The 20649-nt window shown below is 35.2% G+C and overlaps 4 non-coding genes across 4 annotated transcripts; all 4 read right to left on the bottom strand.

Moving 5' to 3' along the window:
• Nucleotides 1–6957: 6957 nt before the first annotated feature.
• On the bottom strand, nucleotides 6958–7031 carry TRNAN-GUU (transfer RNA asparagine (anticodon GUU)). The gene has a single exon. It is a non-coding gene; the product is annotated as a tRNA-Asn (tRNA).
• Nucleotides 7032–8218: 1187 nt separating this feature from the next.
• On the bottom strand, nucleotides 8219–8292 carry TRNAN-AUU (transfer RNA asparagine (anticodon AUU)). Its single transcript has one exon. It is a non-coding gene; the product is annotated as a tRNA-Asn (tRNA).
• A 6048-nt stretch (nucleotides 8293–14340) lies between these two features.
• TRNAN-GUU (transfer RNA asparagine (anticodon GUU)) lies at nucleotides 14341–14414 on the bottom strand. Its single transcript has one exon. It is a non-coding gene; the product is annotated as a tRNA-Asn (tRNA).
• A 3037-nt stretch (nucleotides 14415–17451) lies between these two features.
• TRNAN-GUU (transfer RNA asparagine (anticodon GUU)) lies at nucleotides 17452–17525 on the bottom strand. The gene has a single exon. It is a non-coding gene; the product is annotated as a tRNA-Asn (tRNA).
• Between the last annotated feature and the right edge of the window lie 3124 nt (nucleotides 17526–20649).

Below are 20649 nucleotides of genomic sequence, written 5' to 3'. Positions count from 1 at the left end.
GGGAATATGACAGGGAGTTGGGCATTAAAATTCCGATGAGAAGGTAAGTAAGACAATGTATCTCTGTCCACAATGGAAGTAAGTTGGGACAGTGCCACCAGATGTGGGACAGTTTCCTCAGCCCCACAAAGTCTCCAACACAATGGTGATAAAGAAGGAAACATTTTATGAAATCATTAAGGTACTAAATACCAACGATAATGGGATTTCACTAAACTTGAGGCTAATGGAAGTTTTTGAGATGTTATTTCTAAATGTAATCCAGTCCGCATTCTCCAGATAAGATTTTGCAACCAAAATTTGCTGCAATATATCAAGTGAAGAATAACATTCCAGACCAAAATTCTTCACTGTTTTTATTTTCTTCTGATGCCCCAGAGGAATGCGGAGTGACATATAGTTGTCTTGAAAATTACATGCAAACAATTTGGGGTTGATTCAAAGAGCTGATACACCACATTTCCTGTGAGTAACTGACTATAAGCCACACTTATGGTAGCTCCAAACTTGCAGCAATTTGTTGTAGCCCCATAATGCTGCATAAAAAAGTGATATTGGGTTGCTAGGGGTCCAATTTCAACTGCTGTAACTGGTGTTACTATACTGTTGCAAGGTTAACTTACCCCCTTTGTAAATGATTGAATCAACTTCTCAGAATTAACCCAGTGGATCCCAGTATCGTGTACATATTAATAAATTTTTCTTATTCTTCTTGCTAAAAGTCACTGTGGATTTTTAGCTTATTCTCTATATCTTCTTAGGACTGATCACTTGTTTTCAATTTGTAAAGTTCTTTCTAGTATTATCTAACACTAGCTGGAAAGCCATGGATGTAGAGTTAGTAAAGTCATAGCTGTTAATTTCCATGTAAGTTTGTGTATTGAGGTAAAGTGAAGACAAAGGCCTGGTAAATTTTGTCAAATACCACAATATAAGAAATACTAAACACTTCCCTGGGTGGTCTTGAACTACCAACCTTTCGGTTAACAGCCGAACGCGCTAACCAATTGCGCCTCAGAGACACGTGAAAGTGCTTTCTAATGGATATTATCAGTAAGGGAAGATGAACCAGCAGAACTGAACTTAAACTGCATAAAAGTTTCTAACTTGGATCATTTCTTACAAATGGACACTATAATATGAACTTGTGCAAAGTAAGAAATAACAGGATTATACCCTGTGAATTGAGAATTTTGTCAGGGTGTGAAAATATCTTAGTCATGATGGGGTCAAATCAATCCAGTTATAAAAGGGTTGAAATAGGGGGATTTCAGTTAGTCCAATGGCCCAAGTATATGAGAACTTATTTGCAGTGTTATGAAAAATTCTATTGATGTATTCACAATGATAGATGTGCCAAATTGTATTTATAATAAAGATAGAGAATGGTGGAACTGAGTTTTTTCAATATAAAGCTATATGGCATTTGGTAGCACTCAAAATATGTGTTATAAATTTGTGGGTATACTTAGGAATATCAGAAATATAATGAGATAAAAGGGAATATGACAGGGAGTTGGGCATTAAAATTCCGATGAGAAGGTAAGTAAGACAATGTATCTCTGTCCACAATGGAAGTAAGTTGGGACAGTGCCACCAGATGTGGGACAGTTTCCTCAGCCCCACAAAGTCTCCAACACAATGGTGATAAAGAAGGAAACATTTTATGAAATCATTAAGGTACTAAATACCAACGATAATGGGATTTCACTAAACTTGAGGCTAATGGAAGTTTTTGAGATGTTATTTCTAAATGTAATCCAGTCCGCATTCTCCAGATAAGATTTTGCAACCAAAATTTGCTGCAATATATCAAGTGAAGAATAACATTCCAGACCAAAATTCTTCACTGTTTTTATTTTCTTCTGATGCCCCAGAGGAATGCGGAGTGACATATAGTTGTCTTGAAAATTACATGCAAACAATTTGGGGTTGATTCAAAGAGCTGATACACCACATTTCCTGTGAGTAACTGACTATAAGCCACACTTATGGTAGCTCCAAACTTGCAGCAATTTGTTGTAGCCCCATAATGCTGCATAAAAAAGTGATATTGGGTTGCTAGGGGTCCAATTTCAACTGCTGTAACTGGTGTTACTATACTGTTGCAAGGTTAACTTACCCCCTTTGTAAATTATTGAATCAACTTCTCAGAATTAACCCAGTGGATCCCAGTATCGTGTACATATTAATAAATTTTTCTTATTCTTCTTGCTAAAAGTCACTGTGGATTTTTAGCTTATTCTCTATATCTTCTTAGGACTGATCACTTGTTTTCAATTTGTAAAGTTCTTTCTAGTATTATCTAACACTAGCTGGAAAGCCATGGATGTAGAGTTAGTAAAGTCATAGCTGTTAATTTCCATGTAAGTTTGTGTATTGAGGTAAAGTGAAGACAAAGGCCTGGTAAATTTTGTCAAATACCACAAAATAAGAAATACTAAACACTTCCCTGGGTGGTCTTGAACTACCAACCTTTCGGTTAACAGCCGAACGCGCTAACCAATTGCGCCTCAGAGACACGTGAAAGTGCTTTCTAATGGATATTATCAGTAAGGGAAGATGAACCAGCAGAACTGAACTTAAACTGCATAAAAGTTTCTAACTTGGATCATTTCTTACAAATGGACACTATAATATGAACTTGTGCAAAGTAAGAAATAACAGGATTATACCCTGTGAATTGAGAATTTTGTCAGGGTGTGAAAATATCTTAGTCATGATGGGGTCAAATCAATCCAGTTATAAAAGGGTTGAAATAGGGGGATTTCAGTTAGTCCAATGGCCCAAGTATATGAGAACTTATTTGCAGTGTTATGAAAAATTCTATTGATGTATTCACAATGATAGATGTGCCAAATTGTATTTATAATAAAGATAGAGAATGGTGGAACTGAGTTTTTTCAATATAAAGCTATATGGCATTTGGTAGCACTCAAAATATGTGTTATAAATTTGTGGGTATACTTAGGAATATCAGAAATATAATGAGATAAAAGGGAATATGACAGGGAGTTGGGCATTAAAATTCCTATGAGAAGGTAAGTAAGACAATGTATCTCTGTCCACAATGGAAGTAAGTTGGGACAGTGCCACCAGATGTGGGACAGTTTCCTCAGCCCCACAAAGTCTCCAACACAATGATGATAAAGAAGGAAACATTTTATGAAATCATTAAGGTACTAAATACCAACAATAATGGGATTTCACTAAACTTGAGGCTAATGGATGTTTTTGAGATGTTATTTCTAAATGTAATCCAGTCCGCATTCTCCAGATAAGATTTTGGAACCAAAATTTGCTGCAATATATCAAGTGAAGAATAACATTCCTGACCAAAATTCTTCACTGTTTTTATTTTCTTCTGATGCCCCAGAGGAATACTGAGTTACATATAGTTGTCTTGAAAATTACATGCAAACAATTTGGGGTTGATTCAAATAGCTGATACACCACATTTTATGTGAGTAACTGACTATAAGCTACACTTATGGTAGCTCCAAACTTGCACCAATTTGTTGTAGCCACATAATGCTACATAAAAAAGTGATATCGGTTTGCTAGGGGTCCAATTTCAACTGCTGTAACTGGTGTTACTATACTGTTGCAAGATTAACTTACTCCCTTTTTAAATAATTGAATCAACTTCTCAGAATTAACCCAGTGGATCCCAGTATCTGCTATATATTAATACATTTTTCTTATTCTTCTGGCTATAAGTCACTGTGAATTTTTAGCTTATTCTCTATGTCTTCTTAGGACTGATCACTTGTTTTCAATTTGTAAAGTTCTTTCTAGTATTATCTAACTCTAGCTGGAAAGCCATGGATGTAGAGTTAGTAAAGTCATAGCTGTTAATTTCCATGTAAGTTTGTGTATTGAGGTAAAATGAAGACAAATGCCTGGTAAATTTTGTCAAATACCACAAAATAACAAATACTAAACACGTCCCTGGGTGGTCTTGAACTACCAACCTTTCTGTTAACAGCCGAACTCGCTAACCAATTGCGCCTCAGAGACACGTGAAAGTGCTTTCTAATGGATATTATCAGTAAGGGAAGATGAACCAGCAGAACTGAACTTAAACTGCATAAAAGTTTCTAACTTGGATCATTTCTTACAAATGGACACTATAATATGAACTTGTGCAAAGTAAGAAATAACAGGATTATACCCTGTGAATTGAGAATTTTGTCAGGGTGTGAAAATATCTTAGTCATGATGGGGGCAAATCAATCCAGTTATAAAAGGGTTGAAATAGTTGGATTTCAGATAGTCCAAGGATCCAAGTATATGAGAACTTATTTGCAGTGTTATGAAAAATTCTATTGATGTATTCACAATGATAGATGTGCCAAATTGTATTTATAATAAAGATAGAAAATGGTGGAACTGAGTTTTTTCAATATAAAGCTATATGGCATTTGGTAGCACTCAAAATATGTGTTATAAATTTGTGGGTATACTTAGGAATATCAGAAATATAATGAGATAAAAGGGAATATGACAGGGAGTTGGGCATTAAAATTCCTATGAAAAGGTAAGTAAGACAATGTATCTCTGTTCACAATGGAAGTAAGTTGGGACAGTGCCACCAGATGTGGGACAGTTTCCTCAGCCCCACAAAGTCTCCAACACAATGATGATAAAGAAGGAAACATTTAATGAAATCATTAGTGTACTAAATACCAACGATAATGGGATTTCACTAAACTTGATGCTAATGGATGTTTTTGAGATGTTATTTCTAAATGTAATCCAGTCCGCATTCTCCAGATAAGATTTTGGAACCAAAATTTGCAGCAATATATCAAGTGAAACATAACATTCCTGACCAAAATTCTTCACTGTTTTTATTTTCTTCTGATGCCCCTGAGGACTGCTGAGTTACATATAGTTGTCTTGAAAATTACATGCAAACAATTTGGGGTTGATTCAAAGAGCTGATAAACCACATTTCTTGTGAGAAAATGACTATAGGCTTCACTTATGGTAGCTCCAAACTTGCACCAATTTGTTGTAGCCCCATAATGCTGCATAAAAAAGTGATATCGGGTTGCTAGGTGTCCAATTTCAACTGCTGTTACTGGTGTTACTATAATGTTGCAAGGTTAACTTACCCCCTTTGTAAATAATTGAAACAACTTCTCAGAATTAACCCAGTGGATCCCAGTATCTGGTATATATTAATAAATTTTTATTATTCTTCTGGCTAAAAGTCACTTTGAATTTTTAGCTTATTCTCTATATCTTCTTAGGACTGATCACTTGTGTTCAATTTGTAAAGTTCTTTCTAGTATTATCTAACACTAGCTGGAAAGCCATGGATGTAGAGTTAGTAAAGTCATAGCTGTTAATTTCCATGTAAGTTTGTGTATTGAGGTAAAATGAATACAAATGCCTGGTAATTTTTGTCAAATACAGAATCCTCCTGCCACAGAATAACAAATACTAAACATGTCACTGGGTGGGATGGAACCACCAACCTTTCGGTTAACAGCCGAACGCGCTAACCAATTGCACCACAGAGACACGTGAAAGTGCTTTCTAATGGATATAATCAGTAAGAGAAGATGAACCAGCAGAACTGAACTTAAACTGTTTAAAAGTTTCTAACTTGGATCATTTCTTACAAATGTACACTATAATATGAACATGTGCAAAGTAAGAAATAACAGGATTATTCCCTGTGAATTGAGAATTTTGTCAGGGTGTCAAAATATCTTAGTCATGATGGGGGTGAATCAATTTAGTTATAAAAGGGTTGAAATAGGGGGATTTCAGTTAGTCCAAGGATCCTAGTATATGAGAACTTATTTGCAGTGTTATGAAAAATACTGGTGATGTATTCACAATGATAGATGTGCCAAATTGTATTTTTAATAAAGATCGAGAATGGTGGAACTGAGTTTTTTCAAAATAAAGCTATATGGCATTTGGTAGCACTCAAAATATGTGTTATAAATTTGTGGGTATACTTAGGAATATCAGAAATATAATGAGATAAAAGGGAATATGACAGGGAGTTGGGCATTAAAATTCCGATGAGAAGGTAAGTAAGACAATGTATCTCTGTCCACAATTGAAGTAAGTTGGGACAGTGCCACCAGATGTGGGACACTTTCCTCAGCCCCACAAAGTCTCCAACACAATGGTGATAAAGAAGGAAACATTTTATGAAATCATTAAGGTACTAAATACCAACGATAATGGGATTTCACTAAACTTGAGGCTAATGGATGTTTTTGAGATGTTATTTCTAAATGTAATCCAGTCCGCATTCTCCAGATAAGATTTTGGAACCAAAATTTGATTCAATATATCAAGTGAAGAATAACATTCCTGACCAAAATTCTTCACTGTTTTTATTTTTTTCTGATGCCCCAGAGGAATGCTGAGTTACATATAGTTGTCTTGAAAATTACATGCAAACAATTTGGGGATGATTCAAAGAGCTGATACACCACATTTCCTGTGAGTAACTGACTATAAGCTACACTTATGGTAGCTCCAAACTTGCACCAATTTGTTGTAGCCCCATAATGCTACATAAAAAAGTGATATCGGATTGCTAGGGGTCCAATTTCAACTGCTGTAACTTGTGTTACTATACTGTTGCAAGATTAACTTACTCCCTTTTTAAATAATTGAATCAACTTCTCAGAATTAACCCAGTGGATCCCAGTATCTGGTATATATTAATACATTTTTCTTATTCTTCTGGCTAAAAGTCACTGTGAATTTTTAGCTTATTCTCTATATCTTCTTAGGACTGATCACTTGTTTTCAATTTGTAAAGTTCTTTCTAGTATTATCTAACACTAGCTGGAAAGCCATGGATGTAGAGTTAGTAAAGTCATAGCTGTTAATTTCCATGTAAGTTTGTGTATTGAGGTAAAATGAAGACAAATACCAGGTAAATTTTGTCTAATACCACAAAATAACAAATACTAAACACGTCCCTGGGTGGTCTTGAACTACCAACCTTTCGGTTAACAGCCGAACGCGCTAACCAATTGCGCCACAGAGACACGTGAAATTGCTTTCTAATGGATATTATCAGTAAGGGAAGATGAACCAGCAGAACTGAACTTAAACTGCATAAAAGTTTCTAACTTGAATCATTTCTTACAATATCAAAAATATAATGAGATAAAAGGGAATATGACAGGGAGTTGGGCATTAAAATTCCAATGAGAAGGTAAGTAAGACAATGTATCTCTGTCCACAATGGAAGTAAGTTGGGACAGTGCCACCAGATGTGGGACAGTTTCCTCAGCCCCACAAAGTCTCCAACACAATGGTGATAAAGAAGGAAACATTTTATGAAATCATTAAGGTACTAAATACCAACGATAATGGGATTTCACTAAACTTGAGGCTAATGGATGTTTTTGAGATGTTATCTCTAAATGTAATCCAGTCCTCTTGGTGTGAGTGGTGTAAATGCTTTTAACATCAAAGGGAATTAGCTCAAATGATAGAGTGCTCGATTAGCATGCGAGAGCTAGTGGGATCGATTCCCGCATTCTCCAGATAATATTTTGGAACCAAAATTTGCTGCAATATATCAAGTGAAGAATAACATTCCTGACCAAAATTCTTCACTGTTTTTATTTTCTTCTGATGCCCCAGAGGAATGCAGAGTTACATATAGTTGTATTGAAAGTTACATGCAAACAATTTGGGGTTGATTCAAAGAGCTGATACACCACATTTAATGTGAGTAACTGACTATAAGCCACACTTATGGTAGCTCCAAACTTGCACCAATTTGTTGTAGCACCATATGCTGTATAAAAAAGTGATATCGGGTTGCTAGTTGTCCAATTTCAACTGCTGTAACTGGTGTTACTATACTGTTGCAAGGTTAACTTACCCCCTTTGTAAATAATTGAATCAACTTCTCAGAATTAACCCAGTGGATCCCAGTATCTGGTATATATTAATACATTTTTTCTTATTCTTCTCGCTAAAAGTCACTGTGAATTTTTAGCTTATTCTCTATATCTTCTTAGGACTGATCACTTGTTTTCAATTTGTAAAGTTCTTTCTATTATTATCTAACACTAGTTGGAAAGCCATGGATGTTGAGTTAGTAAAGTCATAGCTGTTAATTTCCATGTAAGTTTGTGTATTGAGGTAAAATGAAGACAAATGTCTGGTAAATTTCGTCAAATAAAGAATCCTCCTGCCACAGAATAACAAATACTAAACACGTCCCTGGGTGGGGTTGAACCACCAACCTTTCAGTTAATAGCTGAACACGCTAACCAATTGCGCCACAGAGACACGTGAAAGTGCTTTCTAATGAATATTATCAGTAAGCGAAGATGAACCAGCTGAACTGAACTTAAACTGTTTAAAAGTTTCTAACTTGGATCATTTCTTACAAATGTACACTATAATATGAACATGTGCAAAGTAAGAAATAACAGGATTATACCCTGTAAATTGAGAATTTTGTCAGGGTGTGAAAATATCTTAGTCGTGATGGGGGTGAATCAATTTAGTTATAAAAGGGTTGAAATAGGGGGATTTCAGTTAGTCCAAGGATCCAAGTATATGAGAACTTATTTGCAGTGTTATGAAAAATTCTGGTGATGTATTCACAATGATAGATGTGCCAAATTGTATTTATAATAAAGATAGAGAATGGTGTAACTGAGTTTTTTCAATATAAAGCTATATGGCATTTGGTAGCACTCAAAATATGTGTTATAAATTTGTGGGTATACTTAGGAATATCAGAAATATAATGAGATAAAAGGGAATATGACAGGGAGTTGGGCATTAAAATTCCGATGAGAAGGTAAGTAAGACAATGTATCTCTGTCCACAATGGAAGTAAGTTGGGACAGTGCCACCAGATGTGGGACAGTTTCCTCAGCCCCACAAAGTCTCCAACACAATGGTGATAAAGAAGGAAACATTTTATGAAATCATTAAGGTACTAAATACCAACGATAATGGGATTTCACTAAACTTGAGGCTAATGGAAGTTTTTGAGATGTTATTTCTAAATGTAATCCAGTCCGCATTCTCCAGATAAGATTTTGCAACCAAAATTTGCTGCAATATATCAAGTGAAGAATAACATTCCAGACCAAAATTCTTCACTGTTTTTATTTTCTTCTGATGCCCCAGAGGAATGCGGAGTGACATATAGTTTTCTTGAAAATTACATGCAAACAATTTGGGGTTGATTCAAAGAGCTGATACACCACATTTCCTGTGAGTAACTGACTATAAGCCACACTTATGGTAGCTCCAAACTTGCAGCAATTTGTTGTAGCCCCATAATGCTGCATAAAAAAGTGATATTGGGTTGCTAGGGGTCCAATTTCAACTGCTGTAACTGGTGTTACTATACTGTTGCAAGGTTAACTTACCCCCTTTGTAAATGATTGAATCAACTTCTCAGAATTAACCCAGTGGATCCCAGTATCGTGTACATATTAATAAATTTTTCTTATTCTTCTTGCTAAAAGTCACTGTGGATTTTTAGCTTATTCTCTATATCTTCTTAGGACTGATCACTTGTTTTCAATTTGTAAAGTTCTTTCTAGTATTATCTAACACTAGCTGGAAAGCCATGGATGTAGAGTTAGTAAAGTCATAGCTGTTAATTTCCATGTAAGTTTGTGTATTGAGGTAAAGTGAAGACAAAGGCCTGGTAAATTTTGTCAAATACCACAAAATAAGAAATACTAAACACTTCCCTGGGTGGTCTTGAACTACCAACCTTTCGGTTAACAGCCGAACGCGCTAACCAATTGCGCCTCAGAGACACGTGAAAGTGCTTTCTAATGGATATTATCAGTAAGGGAAGATGAACCAGCAGAACTGAACTTAAACTGCATAAAAGTTTCTAACTTGGATCATTTCTTACAAATGGACACTATAATATGAACTTGTGCAAAGTAAGAAATAACAGGATTATACCCTGTGAATTGAGAATTTTGTCAGGGTGTGAAAATATCTTAGTCATGATGGGGGCAAATCAATCCAGTTATAAAAGGGTTGAAATAGTTGGATTTCAGATAGTCCAAGGATCCAAGTATATGAGAACTTATTTGCAGTGTTATGAAAAATTCTATTGATGTATTCACAATGATAGATGTGCCAAATTGTATTTATAATAAAGATAGAAAATGGTGGAACTGAGTTTTTTCAATATAAAGCTATATGGCATTTGGTAGCACTCAAAATATGTGTTATAAATTTGTGGGTATACTTAGGAATATCAGAAATATAATGAGATAAAAGGGAATATGACAGGGAGTTGGGCATTAAAATTCCTATGAAAAGGTAAGTAAGACAATGTATCTCTGTTCACAATGGAAGTAAGTTGGGACAGTGCCACCAGATGTGGGACAGTTTCCTCAGCCCCACAAAGTCTCCAACACAATGATGATAAAGAAGGAAACATTTAATGAAATCATTAGTGTACTAAATACCAACGGTAATGGGATTTCACTAAACTTGATGCTAATGGATGTTTTTGAGATGTTATTTCTAAATGTAATCCACTCTGCATTCTCCAGATAAGATTTTGGAACCAAAATTTGATTCAATATATCAAGTGAAGAATAACATTCCTGACCAAAATTCTTCACTGTTTTTATTTTTTTCTGATGCCCCAGAGGAATGCTGAGTTACATATAGTTGTCTTGAAAATTACATGCAAACAATTTGGGGATGATTCAAAGAGCTGATACACCACATTTCCTGTGAGTAACTGACTATAAGCCACACTTATGGTAGCTCCAAACTTGCAGCAATTTGTTGTAGCCCCATAATGCTGCATAAAAAAGTGATATTGGGTTGCTAGGGGTCCAATTTCAACTGCTGTAACTGGTGTTACTATACTGTTGCAAGGTTAACTTACCCCCTTTGTAAATGATTGAATCAACTTCTCAGAATTAACCAAGTGGATCCCAGTATGGTGTACATATTAATACATTTTTCTTATTCTTCTGGCTAAAAGTCACTGTGAATTTTTAGCTTATTCTCTATATCTTCTTAGGACTGATCACTTGTTTTCAATTTGTAAAGTTCTTTCTAGTATTATCTAACACTAGCTGGAAAGCCATGGATGTAGAGTTAGTAAAGTCATAGCTGTTAATTTCCATGTAAGTTTGTGTATTGAGGTAAAATGAAGACAAATGCCTGGTAAATTTTGTCAAATACCACAAAATAACAAATACTAAACACTTCCCTGGGTGGTCTTGAACTACCAACCTTTCGGTTAACAGCCGAACGCGCTAACCAATTGCGCCTCAGAGACACGTGAAAGTGCTTTCTAATGGATATTATCAGTAAGGGAAGATGAACCAGCAGAACTGAACTTAAACTGCATGAAAGTTTCTAACTTGGATCATTTCTTACAAATGGACACTATAATATGAACTTGTGCAAAGTAAGAAATAACAGGATTATACCCTGTGAATTGAGAATTTTGTCAGGGTGTGAAAATATCTTAGTCATGATGAGGGCAAATCAATCCAGTTATAAAAGGGTTGAAATAGGGGGATTTCAGATAGTCCAAGGATCCAAGTATATGAGAACTTATTTGCAGTGTTATGAAAAATTCTATTGATGTATTCACAATGATAGATGTGCCAAATTGTATTTAGAATAAAGATAGAAAATGGTGGAACTGAGTTTTTTCAATATAAAGCTATATGGCATTGGGTAGCACTCAAAATATGTGTTATAAATTTGTGGGTATACTTAGGAATATCAGAAATATAATGAGATAAAAGGGAATATGACAGGGAGTTGGGCATTAAAATTCCTATGAGAAGGTAAGTAAGACAATGTATCTCTGTCCACAATGGAAGTAAGTTGGGACAGTGCCACCAGATGTGGGACAGTTTCCTCAGCCCCACAAAGTCTCCAACACAATGATGATAAAGAAGAAAACATTTAATGAAATCATTAGTGTACTAAATACCAACGATAATGGGATTTCACTAAACTTGAGGCTAATGGATGTTTTTGAGATGTTATTTCTAAATGTAATCCAGTCTGCATTCTCCAGATAAGATTTTGGAACCAAAATTTGCTGCAATATATCAAGTGAAACATAACATTCCTGACCAAAATTCTTCACTGTTTTTATTTTCTTCTGATGCCCCTGAGGACTGCTGAGTTACATATAGTTGTCTTGAAAATTACATGCAAACAATTTGGGGTTGATTCAAAGAGCTGATAAACCACATTTCTTGTGAGAAACTGACTATAGGAATCATTTATGGTAGCTCCAAACTTGCACCAATTTGTTGTAGCCCCATAATGCTGCATAAAAAAGTGATATCGGGTTGCTAGGGGTCCAATTTCAACTGCTGTAACTGGTGTTACTATAATGTTGCAAGGTTAACTTACCCGCTTTGTAAATAATTGAATCAACTTCTCAGAATTAACCCAGTGGATCCCAGTATCTGGTATATATTAATACATTTTTATTATTCTTCTGGCTAAAAGTCACTTTGAATTTTTAGCTTATTCTCTATATCTTCTTAGGACTGATCACTTGTGTTCAATTTGTAAAGTTCTTTCTAGTATTATCTAACACTAGCTGGAAAACCATGGATGTAGAGTTAGTAAAGTCATAGCTGTTAATTTCCATGTAAGTTTGTGTATTGAGGTAAAATGAATACAAATGCCTGGTAATTTTTGTCAAAAACAGAATCCTCCTGCCACAGAATAACAAATACTAAACATGTCCCTGGGTGGGATGGAACCACCAACCTTTCGGTTAACAGCCAAACGCGCTAACCAATTGCACCACAGAGACACGTGAAAGTGTTTTCTAATGGATATAATCAGTAAGGGAAGATGAACCAGCAGAACTGAACTTAAACTGTTTAAAAGTTTCTAACTTGGATCATTTCTTACAAATGTACACTATAATATGAACATGTGCAAAGTAAGAAATAACAGGATTATTCCCTGTGAATTGAGAATTTTGTCAGGGTGTCAAAATATCTTAGTCATGATGGGGGTGAATCAATTTAGTTATAAAAGGGTTGAAATAGGGGGATTTCAGTTAGTCCAAGGATCCTAGTATATGAGAACTTATTTGCAGTGTTATGAAAAATTCTGGTGATGTATTCACAATGATAGATGTGCCAAATTGTATTTTTAATAAAGATAGAGAATGGTGGAACTGAGTTTTTTCAATATAAAGCTATATGGCATTTGGTAGCACTCAAAATATGTGTTATAAATTTGTGGGTATACTTAGGAATATCAGAAATATAATGAGATAAAAGGGAATATGACAGGGAGTTGGGCATTAAAATTCCTATGAGAAGGTAAGTAAGACAATGTATCTCTGTCCACAATTGAAGTAAGTTGGGACAGTGCCACCAGATGTGGGACAGTTTCCTCAGCCCCACAAATTCTCCAACACAATGGTGATAAAGAAGGAAACATTTTATGAAATCATTAAGGTACTAAATATCAACGATAATGCGATTTCACTAAACTAGAGGCTAATGGATGTTTTTGAGATGTTATCTCTAAATGTAATCCAGTCCTCTTGGTGTGAGTGGTGTAAATGCTTTTAACATCAAAGGGGAATTAGCTCAAATGGTAGAGCGCTCGCTTTGCATGCGAGAGGTAGCGGGATAGATGCCCGCATTCTCCAGATAAGATTTTGGAACCAAAATTTGATTCAATATATCAAGTGAAGAATAACATTCCTGACCAAAATTCTTCACTGTTTTTATTTTTTTCTGATGCCCCAGAGGAATGCTGAGTTACATATAGTTGTCTTGAAAATTACATGCAAACAATTTGGGGTTGATTCAAAGAGCTGATAAACCACATTTCTTGTGAGAAACTGACTATAGGCATCATTTATGGTAGCTCCAAACTTGCACCAATTTGTTGTAGCCCCATAATGCTGCATAAAAAAGTGATATCGGGTTGCTAGGGGTCCAATTTCAACTGCTGTAACTGGTGTTACTATAATGTTGCAAGGTTAACTTACCCCCTTTGTAAATAATTGAATCAACTTCTCAGAATTAACCCAGTGGATCCCAGTATCTGGTATATATTAATACATTTTTATTATTCTTCTGGCTAAAAGTCACTTTGAATTTTTAGCTTATTCTCTATATCTTCTTAGGACTGATCACTTGTGTTCAATTTGTAAAGTTCTTTCTAGTATTATCTAACACTAGCTGGAAAACCATGGATGTAGAGTTAGTAAAGTCATAGCTGTTAATTTCCATGTAAGTTTGTGTATTGAGGTAAAATGAATACAAATGCCTGGTAATTTTTGTCAAATACAGAATCCTCCTGCCACAGAATAACAAATACTAAACATGTCCCTGGGTGGGATGGAACCACCAACCTTTCGGTTAACAGCCGAACGCGCTAACCAATTGCACCACAGAGACACGTGAAAGTGTCTTCTAATGGATATAATCAGTAAGGTAAGATGAACCAGCAGAACTGAACTTAAACTGTTTAAAAGTTTCTAACTTGGATCATTTCTTACAAATGTACACTATAATATGAACATGTGCAAAGTAAGAAATAACAGGATTATTCCCTGTGAATTGAGAATTTTGTAAGGGTGTCAAAATATCTTAGTCATGATGGGGGTGAATCAATTTAGTTATAAAAGGGTTGAAATAGGGGGATTTCAGTTAGTCCAAGGATCCTAGTATATGAGAACTTATTTGCAGTGTTATGAAAAATTCTGGTGATGTATTCACAATGATAGATGTGCCAAATTGTATTTTTAATAAAGATAGAGAATGGTGGAACTGAGTTTTTTCAATATAAAGCTATATGGCATTTGGTAGCACTCAAAATATGTGTTATAAATTTGTGGGTATACTTAGGAATATCAGAAATATAATGAGATAAAAGGGAATATGACAGGGAGTTGGGCATTAAAATTCCTATGAGAAGGTAAGTAAGACAATGTATCTCTGTCCACAATTGAAGTAAGTTGGGACAGTGCCACCAGATGTGGGACAGTTTCCTCAGCCCCACAAAGTCTCCAACACAATGGTGATAAAGAAGGAAACATTTTATGAAATCATTAAGGTACTAAATATCAACGATAATGGGATTTCACTAAACTAGAGGCTAATGGATGTTTTTGAGATGTTATCTCTAAATGTAATCCAGTCCTCTTGGTGTGAGTGGTGTAAATGCTTTTAACATCAAAGGGGAATTAGCTCAAATGGTAGAGCGCTCGCTTTGCATGCAAGAGGTAGCGGGATAGATGCCCGCATTCTCCAGATAAGATTTTGGAACCAAAATTTGATTCAATATATCAAGTGAAGAATAACATTCCAGACCAAAATTCTTCACTGTTTTTATTTTCTTCTGATGCCCCAGAGGAATGCGGAGTGACATATAGTTGTCTTGAAAATTACATGCAAACAATTTGGGGTTGATTCAAAGAGCTGATACACCACATTTCCTGTGAGTAACTGACTATAAGCCACACTTATGGTAGCTCCAAACTTGCAGCAATTTGTTGTAGCCCCATAATGCTGCATAAAAAAGTGATATTGGGTTGCTAGGGGTCCAATTTCAACTGCTGTAACTGGTGTTACTATACTGTTGCAAGGTTAACTTACCCCCTTTGTAAATGATTGAATCAACTTCTCAGAATTAACCCAGTGGATCCCAGTATCGTGTACATATTAATAAATTTTTCTTATTCTTCTTGCTAAAAGTCACTGTGAATTTTTAGCTTATTCTCTATATCTTCTTAGGACTGATCACTTGTTTTCAATTTGTAAAGTTCTTTCTAGTATTATCTAACACTAGCTGGAAAGCCATGGATGTAGAGTTAGTAAAGTCATAGCTGTTAATTTCCATGTAAGTTTGTGTATTGAGGTAAAATGAAGACAAATGCCTGGTAAATTTTGTCAAATACCACAAAATAAGAAATACTAAACACTTCCCTGGGTGGTCTTGAACTACCAACCTTTCGGTTAACAGCCGAACGCGCTAACCAATTGCGCCTCAGAGACACGTGAAAGTGCTTTCTAATGGATATTATCAGTAAGGGAAGATGAACCAGCAGAACTGAACTTAAACTGCATAAAAGTTTCTAACTTGGATCATTTCTTACAAATGGACACTATAATATGAACTTGTGCAAAGTAAGAAATAACAGGATTATACCCTGTGAATTGAGAATTTTGTCAGGGTGTGAAAATATCTTAGTCATGATGGGGTCAAATCAATCCAGTTATAAAAGGGTTGAAATAGGGGGATTTCAGTTAGTCCAATGGCCCAAGTATATGAGAACTTATTTGCAGTGTTATGAAAAATTCTATTGATGTATTCACAATGATAGATGTGCCAAATTGTATTTATAATAAAGATAGAGAATGGTGGAACTGAGTTTTTTCAATATAAAGCTATATGGCATTTGGTAGCACTCAAAATATGTGTTATAAATTTGTGGGTATACTTAGGAATATCAGAAATATAATGAGATAAAAGGGAATATGACAGGGAGTTGGGCATTAAAATTCCTATGAGAAGGTAAGTAAGACAATGTATCTCTGTCCACAATGGAAGTAAGTTGGGACAGTGCCACCAGATGTGGGACAGTTTCCTCAGCCCCACAAAGTCTCCAACACAATGATGATAAAGAAGGAAACATTTAATGAAATCATTAGTGTACTAAATACCAACGATAATGGGATTTCACTAAACTTGAGGCTAATGGATGTTTTTGAGATGTTATTTCTAAATGTAATCCAGTCTGCATTCTCCAGATAAGATTTTGGAACCAAAATTTGCTGCAATATATCAAGTGAAACATAACATTCCTGACCAAAATTCTTCACTGTTTTTATTTTCTTCTGATGCCCCTGAGGACTGCTGAGTTACATATAGTTGTCTTGAAAATTACATGCAAACAATTTGGGGTTGATTCAAAGAGCTGATAAACCACATTTCTTGTGAGAAACTGACTATAGGCTTCACTTATGGTAGCTCCAAACTTGCACCAATTTGTTGTAACCCCATAATGCTGCATAAAAAAGTGATATCGGGTTGCTAGGGGTCCAATTTCAACTGCTGTAACTGGTGTTACTATAATGTTGCAAGGTTAACTTACCCCCTTTGTAAATAATTGAATCAACTTCTCAGAATTAACCCAGTGGATCCCAGTATCTGGTATATATTAATAAATTTTTATTATTCTTCTGGCTAAAAGTCACTTTGAATTTTTAGCTTATTCTCTATATCTTCTTAGGACTGATCACTTGTGTTCAATTTGTAAAGTTCTTTCTAGTATTATCTAACACTAGCTGGAAAGCCATGGATGTAGAGTTAGTAAAGTCATAGCTGTTAATTTCCATTTAAGTTTGTGTATTGAGGTAAAATGAATACAAATGCCTGGTAATTTTTGTCAAATACAGAATCCTCCTGCCACAGAATAACAAATACTAAACATGTCCCTGGGTGGGATGGAACCACCAACCTTTCGGTTAACAGCCGAACGCGCTAACCAATTGCACCACAGAGACACGTGAAAGTGCTTTCTAATGGATATAATCAGTAAGGGAAGATGAACCAGCAGAACTGAACTTAAACTGTTTAAAAGTTTCTAACTTGGATCATTTCTTACAAATGTACACTATAATATGAACATGTGCAAAGTAAGAAATAACAGGATTATACCCTGTAAATTGAGAATTTTGTCAGGGTGTGAAAATATCTTAGTCGTGATGGGGGTGAATCAATTTAGTTATAAAAGGGTTGAAATAGGGGGATTTCAGTTAGTCCAAGGATCCAAGTATATGAGAACTTATTTGCAGTGTTATGAAAAATTCTGGTGATGTATTCACAATGATAGATGTGCCAAATTGTATTTATAATAAAGATAGAGAATGGTGTAACTGAGTTTTTTCAATATAAAGCTATATGGCATTTGGTAGCACTCAAAATATGTGTTATAAATTTGTGGGTATACTTAGGAATATCAGAAATATAATGAGATAAAAGGGAATATGACAGGGAGTTGGGCATTAAAATTCCGATGAGAAGGTAAGTAAGACAATGTATCTCTGTCCACAATGGAAGTAAGTTGGGACAGTGCCACCAGATGTGGGACAGTTTCCTCAGCCCCACAAAGTCTCCAACACAATGGTGATAAAGAAGGAAACATTTTATGAAATCATTAAGGTACTAAATACCAACGATAATGGGATTTCACTAAACTTGAGGCTAATGGAAGTTTTTGAGATGTTATTTCTAAATGTAATCCAGTCCGCATTCTCCAGATAAGATTTTGCAACCAAAATTTGCTGCAATATATCAAGTGAAGAATAACATTCCAGACCAAAATTCTTCACTGTTTTTATTTTCTTCTGATGCCCCAGAGGAATGCGGAGTGACATATAGTTGTCTTGAAAATTACATGCAAACAATTTGGGGTTGATTCAAAGAGCTGATACACCACATTTCCTGTGAGTAACTGACTATAAGCCACACTTATGGTAGCTCCAAACTTGCAGCAATTTGTTGTAGCCCCATAATGCTGCATAAAAAAGTGATATTGGGTTGCTAGGGGTCCAATTTCAACTGCTGTAACTGGTGTTACTATACTGTTGCAAGGTTAACTTACCCCCTTTGTAAATGATTGAATCAACTTCTCAGAATTAACCCAGTGGATCCCAGTATCGTGTACATATTAATAAATTTTTCTTATTCTTCTTGCTAAAAGTCACTGTGGATTTTTAGCTTATTCTCTATATCTTCTTAGGACTGATCACTTGTTTTCAATTTGTAAAGTTCTTTCTAGTATTATCTAACACTAGCTGGAAAGCCATGGATGTAGAGTTAGTAAAGTCATAGCTGTTAATTTCCATGTAAGTTTGTGTATTGAGGTAAAGTGAAGACAAAGGCCTGGTAAATTTTGTCAAATACCACAAAATAAGAAATACTAAACACTTCCCTGGGTGGTCTTGAACTACCAACCTTTCGGTTAACAGCCGAATGCGCTAACCAATTGCGCCTCAGAGACACGTGAAAGTGCTTTCTAATGGATATTATCAGTAAGGGAAGATGAACCAGCAGAACTGAACTTAAACTGCATAAAAGTTTCTAACTTGGATCATTTCTTACAAATGGACACTATAATATGAACTTGTGCAAAGTAAGAAATAACAGGATTATACCCTGTGAATTGAGAATTTTGTCAGGGTGTGAAAATATCTTAGTCATGATGGGGTCAAATCAATCCAGTTATAAAAGGGTTGAAATAGGGGGATTTCAGTTAGTCCAATGGCCCAAGTATATGAGAACTTATTTGCAGTGTTATGAAAAATTCTATTGATGTATTCACAATGATAGATGTGCCAAATTGTATTTATAATAAAGATAGAGAATGGTGGAACTGAGTTTTTTCAATATAAAGCTATATGGCATTTGGTAGCACTCAAAATATGTGTTATAAATTTGTGGGTATACTTAGGAATATCAGAAATATAATGAGATAAAAAGGGAATATGACAGGGAGTTGGGCATTAAAATTCCTATGAGAAGGTAAGTAAGACAATGTATCTCTGTCCACAATGGAAGTAAGTTGGGACAGTGCCACCAGATGTGGGACAGTTTCCTCAGCCCCACAAAGTCTCCAACACAATGATGATAAAGAAGGAAACATTTTATGAAATCATTAAGGTACTAAATACCAACAATAATGGGATTTCACTAAACTTGAGGCTAATGGATGTTTTTGAGATGTTATTTCTAAATGTAATCCAGTCCGCATTCTCCAGATAAGATTTTGGAACCAAAATTTGCTGCAATATATCAAGTGAAGAATAACATTCCTGACCAAAATTCTTCACTGTTTTTATTTTCTTCTGATGCCCCAGAGGAATACTGAGTTACATATAGTTGTCTTGAAAATTACATGCAAACAATTTGGGGTTGATTCAAATAGCTGATACACCACATTTTATGTGAGTAACTGACTATAAGCTACACTTATGGTAGCTCCAAACTTGCACCAATTTGTTGTAGCCACATAATGCTACATAAAAAAGTGATATCGGTTTGCTAGGGGTCCAATTTCAACTGCTGTAACTGGTGTTACTATACTGTTGCAAGATTAACTTACTCCCTTTTTAAATAATTGAATCAACTTCTCAGAATTAACCCAGTGGATCCCAGTATCTGCTATATATTAATACATTTTTCTTATTCTTCTGGCTAAAAGTCACTGTGAATTTTTAGCTTATTCTCTATGTCTTCTTAGGACTGATCACTTGTTTTCAATTTGTAAAGTTCTTTCTAGTATTATCTAACACTAGCTGGAAAGCCATGGATGTAGAGTTAGTAAAGTCATAGCTGTTAATTTCCATGTAAGTTTGTGTATTGAGGTAAAATGAAGACAAATGCCTGGTAAATTTTGTCAAATACCACAAAATAACAAATACTAAACACGTCCCTGGGTGGTCTTGAACTACCAACCTTTCTGTTAACAGCCGAACTCGCTAACCAATTGCGCCTCAGAGACACGTGAAAGTGCTTTCTAATGGATATTATCAGTAAGGGAAGATGAACCAGCAGAACTGAACTTAAACTGCATAAAAGTTTCTAACTTGGATCATTTCTTACAAATGGACACTATAATATGAACTT

Source organism: Taudactylus pleione, unplaced genomic scaffold (genome assembly GCF_031769625.1).
Source record: "Taudactylus pleione unplaced genomic scaffold, aTauple2 ptg000174l, whole genome shotgun sequence".
NCBI lineage: Eukaryota > Metazoa > Chordata > Amphibia > Anura > Myobatrachidae > Taudactylus > Taudactylus pleione.
Note: the sequence above shows the minus strand (reverse complement) of the source record. Positions and strands in the feature narration are given on the sequence as shown.